General features: G+C 37.8%; 1 non-coding gene across 1 annotated transcript; it reads right to left on the minus strand.

Moving 5' to 3' along the window:
* Positions 1–1,206: 1,206 nt before the first annotated feature.
* On the minus strand, positions 1,207–1,312 carry LOC145606841 (small nucleolar RNA R71). The gene has a single exon (XR_014105444.1). It is a non-coding gene; the product is annotated as a small nucleolar RNA R71 (small nucleolar RNA).
* Between the last annotated feature and the right edge of the window lie 8,906 nt (positions 1,313–10,218).

Genomic DNA, 10,218 nt, shown 5'->3' on the forward strand with positions numbered 1-10,218 from the left:
CATGTGTGTGATTAATTAAAGTGTAGCTAACTTTGATTATTGCACTAGATTGCATTGTAAGTTCACATTGATACGGACCATTGATTTGTGGCTTGCATTTAATGATTGAGGTGCGTTGTGACGTTTCTAGCTAGAGTTTATCATAGTTTACTTTAGTTAGACCTCTAGGAAAATAGCTTGATATGCTCTTTTGGTTGTATGATTGGTCTTCCCTCACATTGCTTGACTTAGTCACTTTGACCTCCCAATTAGTTGAATCCGTTACGATTACATGTGGATCCTATCCCTAGCATTTTACATACTTGATTTCAATTCGTTGTTTAGTCATCCTTGTCCTAGTTTACATACCTACACCCTACCATTTCGGAGTAGCTTGACTTAGGCAATAGATAATCGCCCACCGTTCCTTAGTGGTTCGACCCTCAACTTACCATTATACTTGTGTAAGGGTGTGTTGAGAGATTAAAAATTTTGTTTGGCCAAGAGTAGGGGTTAGTTTCAACGACCTAGTTCTGACCCTTGTCAAAATGGCGCCGTTGCCGGGGAATGGTGTTGTGATTCTGTATTGTTGTTGAGTCTATTCCATCTTTTTCAAAAACACAAAAAGATTTTTCTTCTTTCTTTTAGGCTACACTTGTAGCCGCGTTACTAACAATTTCTTTTAAGTTTTTGCATGCATATAGAACTTGTGATAGGTCCTTAGTTCCTTTGGATCCGGAAATTGAAAGAACTCTTTCACGAATTGAAGAAGGATAGCTAACCGATCTTTGAGCCTAAGTTCCTCAAGTGAAGAAGAGTTTGAGGAAGAAGAAGAGCAAGTCATGGGGGAGAATCCAAGAGTAGCTTTGAAGGAGTTGGGAATTCCTGGTGCTTATATGTTTGAGAGCGGCATTGCTCCACCTACAACACCGGCGAACGATTTTGAAATAAGACTGGCCATGATTACTTTGATAGAACGGAGGCAATTTAGTGGAGCCAAGAGTGAGAGCCCGTTAAATCACCTAAAGGAATATGAGAAGTATTGTAATACTATCAAGGTGAACGGCATTTCTCAAGAGTCCATTCGGCTAAAGTTGTTTCCCTTTTCTCTTATTGGTCGTGCCTTAGAGTGGTTGGATAAGGAGGTTAAGCCCAATTCCCTTAGGACGTGGGATGAAGTCACAAAGGCTTTCTTGTCTCTCTTTTACCCACAAAAGAAGACGGCGGAGGCTAGAGCCTTGATCCAAGGATTCAAACAAAGGCCTAATGAGAATCTTTATGAAGCATGGGAGAGGTACAAGGAGTACCAAAGAGAGTGCCCACATCATGGAATTCCTACCTATCAAGTGATACAAATTTTCTATGGAGGCTTGAGTCCCCAAGGCAAGTCATGTCTAGATGGAGGAGCCGGAGGTCCTATAATAAATAGGACGGAAGAAGAGGTAGTTGACATAATTGAGGATGTGGTGAGATACTATAGAGATTGGCAAGAAGGAGAGAGGGAGTCTACGAGAAAGAGTGGCTCGACGGTTTATTCGGTGGATCATCTCAACGCGATTAACAACTTGTCCTTCCAAATTTCAAATCTAGGGAAGGAAATGACATCGATCAAAGCCAAGCTTGAGAGTTTTTCTACGAATTCATTGAGTCTTCCCTCCTAATCCAAAGGGAGAGGTACACTTTCTAACTCTTCTCCTTCTACTTCCAATAACATGCAAAGTCGTTGTCTATTTTGTGATTCTTGTGGATCTTATGATCATGATTCTTCCATGTGTTCTCAAACTTTTGTTGATGGATGTGATAATGTTGAAAATAATGAATGTGAACATGTGAACTTTGTGTCTAATGCCAATGGTGGTCAAAGGTTGGATGGACCTAAGAATTTTGGCAATAGGAATTCTCACCCCCAAGGTGGTTTCGATAACTACAACAATGGAGACTATAGGAACCAAGGAAACCAAGGTTTTTGAGGTAACTATAACAACCAAGGTTATAGTAATCAAAACCCAAGCCATGGGTAGGGAAACCAAAGTCAATCTCAAGGCTTTGGTAACCATTACCATAATGGTGGCAATAGTCAAGGCCGAGGCAATTGGAACAACAACCAAAATCGGGGAAGTTTTCAAAATAACAACCAAAGGGGACCCCCACCCGGTTTTGCTCCAAAGCCTCAAGCCAATGGTGAAAATTCTTATTCCCAACCATCATCATTTAGGACAAATTTGGAAGAAATGATTGATAACCAAACCAAGATCATAAACACCTATATGGCGGTGAGTGACAAGAAATTTAATGAGATGATGACTCATAACAAAATGCTTGAGACATAAATAACCCAACTAGCCAACACTCTAAAGGATTATGCTAGTCCATCCTCTTTTCCTTCTCAAGGAGTGGAACCTAAGAAACCCGTGTATTCTATCACCACTAGGAGTGGGAGAGTTCTTAATGAGGGAGTTTCAAGGTCCATTGAGGAGGATGAGGAGAGGAGTGACCCAAGAGAGGAAGTTGAGAAGGTTGTGTCTAAGAGTGTGAGTTATGAGGAGGTGCAAGAGAAAAAGAGGAGTACTGAGAAAGAGCGTGAGGAAGTGTGGAGACCTGACCTTCCATACCCACAAAAATTCTTGAGGCACAAAATGGATGAGCAATTTGGAAAGTTTCTTGCTATGCTCAAGGCACTAGTAGAAAAATACAAATAGGCAACCCCCTAATGGCAACGGTTCAGGCCAAACCGGTGCCAAAAACCGGCCTAAAAATGAGCAGGTTTTTAAACAAAGAAAAATGGCACCGGTTCAGCTCAAACCGGTGCCAAAAATAAAAAGGGCACCGGTTTGAACCGGTGCCTAACCGAACCGGTTTTTAATTATTAAAAAAAAAACCCCGCCCATTTAAATACCCCCTGACAAGGGAATAAACGCGTCGTCAATTGTCTATCCCTAGATCAAATACAATTTATACAACCTAAACAAACCTAATACGAGTATAAGGCAAGCATAGGGGTCGAACCACAGAGAACGGATAAACACCACCAAATGTTATCGACAATTAAGCTAGTCCGGAATAGGAGATAAATAAACTAAAGTCTAAATATGCTAAAACAAGTAATAAAACACTAAGGGAAATGGTTTAGGTATAGCATTCACTTGAACATGAACAAAGGCATAGGAATTAAATCAATGGTAAACTAAACATGCATGAATATCGAAGTAAAGGGTCCAATCTAGCCACCTTCCTGGGTCAATTGGCTTCTCCTAACATAGCCTCTATGTTTCCACATTAGAACCATATACTAGGAGGTACTATTAAATAACAATCGATAGTAATGAACCTCAACTAAGTCAACTTCCGTTACTTGTTAGCAAAGACTCATCTTTGATCAACTAAGAACGTGCACTTGCAAGAAGACCAAAGAATATCAAACATGCAAAGACTTTAATCACCATTAACATAACCCCAACATTATAAGCATGAACAATTAGCAACTACACCATCCCCACACCCTTAGCTAGATGACTACTCACAAATCATATTGAAAACAATATCAATCATCAAATCAATAAGCATCAACATGATTAATAAGCAAAGAGGAAAAATCAAAGCAAAATAAGCAAAATCAAAAACAAAGGTAAAGTGAAAGAGTAAGAGATTGCTCATTAATTGAAGATGAAGGTCTACAAAGGATTGAACAAGCTCCTTCTTCAAAATCCAAGTTCATTAATGAAGAAAACCACACTTTCTCTCTCTACCAATGAAGACTAATCCTAACCTAAACCTAATTAGAGAGTAGAATAGATAGTTATTGAATATGTTTGTTTTCCCCCAAAATTGGGTATTTATACCAACTTAATAAAACTAGGAAAAATAGAAAAAGAAAATAAAATAAAATAAATTAAAAAGGAAAAGTAAAAAATCAGAAACTAAAATAAAAATAAAAATAAAAGAAAGAAAATAAGAAAAGGGAAAAGAAAAAGAAATAAAAATAAAAGAAAAACAAAATAAAACCCCAAAAACAAAAACATCAGACTCCTTCTCTTTGATCTTCATGGCTGCTCTGATTTTCGATCATCATACCACCATCATCAACCATTATCGTTAAATCACCACCGTCAATCATCATCTCTTATCATTGAGCATCAATCAAGGTCGTTCGATCTTCATTAAACATCATGTGCGAGTCTCGTGAAATGGTTCGATCGAACCGATGGTTGGTTCGACCGAACTACGGGGTTGGTTCGGTCGAACCATGGGTGTGTTCGACCACTCCTCTTCGAATAACAAAACCCCCAAAGTCTCTGACTCGACGTTCGGCCGAACCCTCAACGGTTTGCTCGAACTTGATTGAAATCAAGATTTACTCTGATCTTTGCTTAATTGAGGGGCCGAATTGCTTAATTGTTGCTGGTTGTTGACGGTGGAACAGGGGAGGTTCTAGGTGGTCAGGTGGTGTGAGTGGAAGATGGAGGTTAATTGGTGGCTGAAATTGAGTGGCTACTGTGGTTGATTGTGGTGGCGGAGCAGGGGATTGTGATGGTGGCTGTTACGGGGTGTTGGTGCGAATTGGAGCAGGGGAAATGGAGGTGAGTGGTGGTCCTTGGTGTGCGCTGTTGCGGCTGGTGGTGCTGTGAGGGTGGCAGCAGGTGAGTGAATTGGAGTTGTGCTGAGAGCTGGTGCGTGGATTGGGTGGCAGCAGGGGAGTTGCGTGGCTGCCATTTGGGGTGCTGAAGGTGTTTGATTGGTGTGAAATTGCAGGGAAGAGGGAGTTGCGTGAAGGCTGCGATAGGTGGGAGATGCTGCAGTGGTGCGGCTCGGCTGTGAGGTGGAAATTGGTGGGCTGATTTGGTTGGTGGTTGCAGCAAGGTTTTGGTGGGCTGTTGTGTGCGAGAGGGAGAAGGGGAATTGGTGTGGTGGAGGTAAAGAAGGTGGGGTGATGGATAAGAGGTGGGCATCAGCCATCAAAGTAAAGAATTGCACACAGTTTCACTCGTCCCCGAACTCCGAACTCACTTGACATGAAACCCGGGACCCTAAACACAAAACCGAGGAGAAATCAAGACAAATAAAAATGAAATAAATAAATTAGGAATAAAATAAAGTAAAATAGAAAAAGAGAAATAACACTAAACTAATAAAAATTAAATAAAACTATACAAGTAAATAAAATCAAATAAATAACAAAATAAACTTAAAACTAATAAAAACTAAACAAAAACTATACAAGCAAAGAAAGCGAAATAAAATAGACTCAAAACTAATTAAAATAAATAAAATTAAATTAGAATACTTTCAAGTAAAAATAAAGAACGAAATATAACAAATCAAGAGCAAATAAAATACGAAAATAAACTAATTCTAATAAAAACTACGAAAAGAACTAAAACACGACAAAATTACCAAATAAACAAGAAATGTTATTAAGAGAAAACAAGAGAAAGAAAGGGAAAATAAGATAAAATAAACGCGAAAATGACTCTAAAAATACTTCCTAAGAGTGACATAAATGTCACTCATCACCCCCAAACCCTAAATGAGCCTATTTTCTCTCCTTTCCTCTCCTCTTTCTCTCTAATCTCCTCCTCTCCTCCTCTTTCCTTCTTGCTCACCAATTCACCATCGATCTCCTTCATTCCGTTATCTTTCTGAAACTCCTCCTCCTTTCTATCACTCGAAGACCAAAAAGAAATCGAAGACAACAACAAATCGAAGACCAAACACCGCGCATTTTAATCGATATCTTGGTTTTTTTTTTACCATTTCAATCTATTTCTGGGTTTTGTTTTTCGATTTCAATTTTGATTGTATTTTTTTCGATTTTGATGTTTTTCGATTTCAATTTCAATTTCGATTTTGATTTTGTTTTTCAAGTTGCATGCGGTTTTGGGGTTTTATTTTCGTGATTTTTAGGTTTTTTTTCGATTTTCATGTAATTTCGATTTCTGGGTTTCTTTTTTCGATTTTTTTTTTTTCTATTTCAGGGTTTTGTTTTTCGATTTCAATTTTGATTGTGTTGTTTTCGATTTTGATTTTGTTTTTCGATTTCAATTTCAATTTCGATTTTGATTTTGTTTTTCAAGTTGCATGCGATTTTGGGGTTTTATTTTCGTGATTTTTAGGTTTTTTCGATTTTCATTTTTCTTTTCAATCTCTGGGTTTATTTTATTTTTGTTTTCAAGTTTGTTTTAATCAAATTTTTAATCAATTTCGATTTTGATTTTTTTTTTTTCAGATTTTGATTTTTTTTTTCGATTACAATTTTTTTTGTTTTCTGGGTTTTTGTTCGATTTTAATTTTTTTTCGATTTCTAATTTTTTTGGGTTTATTCGAATGTTGTTATATTATTTTTTGGTTTTTTTTAATCGAATTTAATTTTATTTATTTTCTGGGTTTTTTTAAATCGAATTTAATTTTATTTATTTTGTGGGTTTAATTCTTTTTCAACTGTTCTGGGTTTTTTTTTTCTTTTCAACTGATTTTCTTTTTTATTTTTCTATTTTCTGGAATTTTTTTTTGGAATTTTTTTCGCAGCATAATTAAACCATTTTAATCGATTTATTTTGGTTGTTTTAATTGGTGCAGTTACATGAATTTAGATCTTAAATTGAAGAATCAAGATGCAAGTATATTGATTTAGATGTTGTATTTTTTTTATTGTGAAATTGTAAATTTTTATTTTGATTTATATTGTAATTTTTTTTATTTATGTTGTAATTTTTTTATTTTGATTTATATGTTGTAATTTTTTTTATCAATCTATACTGGAATTTTTTTTTATTATATATATATTGAACAGATTTGATTATATTGATTGTGATGTTCTATTTATATTTTGTATTCTCATTTAATTATAGTTTATTTAATTTTTAAGTTAAAAAAAAAATTTGCACTTTTGGCACCGGTTAACCGGTGCCAAAAGTGGTGAATTAATTTTTTTGGGTACTTTTTGGCACCGGTTAACCGGTGCCAATTTCATGTTTTGGCACCGGTTTGAACCGGTGCCTTTTTAAACCCCTTTTTGGCACCCCCCCACTTTGGCACCAGTTCAAACCGGTGCCTTAGGCCGGGTTTGAACCGGTGCAAAAGTCATTTTTTCACGTAGTGAGGAAGTTCATCTTTCTATCCCCTTCACCGATGCAATTACCCAAATGCCTAGGTACTCTAAATTCCTTAAGGAGATTTTGAGCGGGAAGAGAAAGTGTAATGAGGTTGATTCGGTTGAAGTTGGGAATTGTTGTAGTGCTTTCATTCATAATGAGTTGCCCAAGAAGATGGAGGATCCGGGTAATTTCTCTATTCCATGTGAGATCAAAGGGAAAATGTTTGATAATGCTTTTTGTGATCTTGGAGCTAGTGTGAGCGTCATGCCTTATTCTATTTTCAAGAAACTCAAGCTAGGTGAGCTCCTCCCATCTAACATAACCCTTCAATTGGCCGATCGAACTATTATGATTCCAAAGGGGAGAGTTGAGGATGTTCCTCTTAAGATAGGAGGGTTCACTATTCCCGTTGATTTCATTGTGCTTGAGACTGCGGAAGATAACCATATCCCTATCATTTTAGGAAGACCTTTCTTAGCCACTTCGGGAGCCTTAATAGATGTGAAAGGAGGCCGTATTACCTTGAGAGTTGGTAAGAAAGAGGAAAGTTTTGAGTTGAAACCAACGCATGAGTCTTTGTCTCTTGTGCAAGGAATTATGTGTGATAATTCCCCTCGCTCTATTGATAATGTGTGCATGATTGATTCTTCAACTAACGATGTTCTTGAGAATTGTGATGCTGCTTTTTCAAGTTTTGATGGCAAGAAGGTTAGTGAAGAGAAAATGATGATTCCCAAGCTTATGGACGAGGATGAAGTTGAAATTCCTCATTGGTTTGAGCTCTATCCTCAAGATGAAGGGGATGTTTCCATGAGTATGGATGGTGAGGAACCATCTACAATGAACAACAAGCCAAAGAAAAAAGCTCGTGATTCTAAGAAGAAGAGAGAGAGAAAGAATTTACGGAAAGAAAAATTTGCAATTGAAAAGTCTTTGAAGGAAGTTTCATCAACAACAACAAGAGGTTGCTAGAAGTTAAAGAGGAATTTGCTCTTTCCGCTACCTTGAAGAAGGTGGTGTTCTTTGACCCTCCATGATTTGGAGGAAGGGTCGAGCTTAGGACCATAAGCAAGCGCTTCCCGGGAGGAAACCTGGAGTTTTCTAACTTTTCTTTTTGATTTTTGAATTTTTCCTATTTTTCCTTCTTTTAGTTTCTTTTCTTTCACTTTTCTACTTGTTTGGATTTGTAGGTTGCATTTTTGGGATTGGATTTCATCAAGTGAGCATGAGGAATGAGAAGGTGTTTGCGGTTTTTGATGTGATTATATTCGATCATCGGAATTTGAGGTAAAAGGGTAAGAATTTTGTGAGGTAAGATAGGGAATTTTGTGCTTTAAAGTTGAAGGTATTTTGCACTTGGTGGGTTCATGTGGTGCTATCATTATTTTGGGATTTTAAACCCACTAAAATCTTGATTTGAATCTACCACTTTCAGTGGGTTCAAGAGCCTAAATGTTGATCTTGATCAATAAACCCACCGATGAACGCACCAAAAAAAAAAAAAAGAAGAAGAAGAATCGGGCTAGGCACAAGTGCGGGCGCGCACGTGGTTGGTGCGGCCGCGCACCTAGCTGGTGCGGGCGCGCCAGCCAGCCCGTGCCCCCCTTATCTTCTCTTCCTTCCTTCCTTCTTTCATTTCCCCTTATTTCCTCCTTCTACATTCGACCCCCATCAACCTCAAACCCTTGAAACCGCACCATTTCCCTCTCATTCCCATCATATTTCAACACAAATCACTCAATTTTTCACTTCAAATTCACTAATAACTTCTACATTTTCATCAAAATCATCAAATTTGTACTACTTTCACCAAATTAAACCTCCAATATCTCTCCTCCATACTTGGGTATAATTTGGGGCTTTTCAATTTGGTGGGAATTGGTGGCTAAAAGTGGTTCAATCTTGCTTCATATATGGTATAATCATCTTCTCTAGCTTTTAATTGCTTAATTATGTCATATATTTGCATGTTTTGATTTGTTCATGAGCATGAATAGTAGTAGTATCATTTTTGATGATTTTGATGATTGATATTGGTTTTTGGATGATTAATTGATTTTTTGTTGTTTGATTTCAACTCAAATTGTGTTGTTTGTTGATTTTGTAGCATTTGTGAGCAATTTTGTTGAGAAATTTGGAATTTGAATTTTGGTAGTTTGGGTAGTAAGGTGCTATTGTGGTTCTTCTTGTGATTTTGATTGTGTGGGAAGAAATTGTTGGTTGTTTAGTGTTGTTTGGCAATTCGGATTGGAATTGTGATTGGTGGAAATTGAAGTTCTTGGTTGGTGAATTTTGCGAATTGTTGTTGGAAATTTTGTGATTGGTTTTTGTGATCTTACAATTGGAGTTTATCATGTCGAAAGTCCAAAAAAACCTTGTCAAGAAACGCAAAACAAACACCTGCATTGATGAACCTACCCCAAGCACATCCACCTCCCAAACACGCAAACCTACTCCACCACCCAAAAGAAAAATCCACGATCTAAAACAAAAGAACCGATACCATCAATTATATGAAAACCGCTCCCTCAAGCCCACAAGGCACTACTTCCAACCCGACATGTCCGCGTTGGGGATTGATGAGGATGTAAGGGAGTTGTTGATCAACCTTCAGATGGGCACATTCATCTCCTATAGCTACCGCACCTATGTTGAGCCCACTCTCGAGTTCTTTTCTACGGTTGAGATAGTTCACGTAGAAGGTCAATATAGGGTTCGTTTCCATATTTTCAACAACTTCTTCGACTATTCCTTAGAGCAATTCAATGTCGCTCTAGATTTTGATCCTCATGGTGATATCTTGGATTGAGAGCCTTATATTTTTGAGGAGTATGATCAGGATTCTGGGTGGGATGATATCTCTGGAGGTGATGAGTTTGTCACCAAACAGGCCAAGATTAGCTCCGTGTACCAACCTTGTCTTCGGGTTGTTCACCGTCTTTTGGGGTACTCGATTTTCCCCAAGCAAGAGTTGGGAAAGATGAGCAAATTGGAGCTCAAAATTTTATGGTTGGCCACTAGAGGAGAATATCGTGGCCGGTTGAACTGGGGGTACATCTTTGCCACTTACTGTGTAGCTTTACAAGACCGGGACACCGGGGAGATTCCTTGTGGGGGAATGGTCACTAGGCTCTTGACCAACCTCCAC

The sequence above is a fragment of the Chenopodium album genome, chromosome 2, assembly GCF_948465745.1.
Source record: "Chenopodium album chromosome 2, dcCheAlbu1.1, whole genome shotgun sequence".
In the NCBI taxonomy this organism is placed as follows: Eukaryota; Viridiplantae; Streptophyta; class Magnoliopsida; order Caryophyllales; family Amaranthaceae; genus Chenopodium; species Chenopodium album.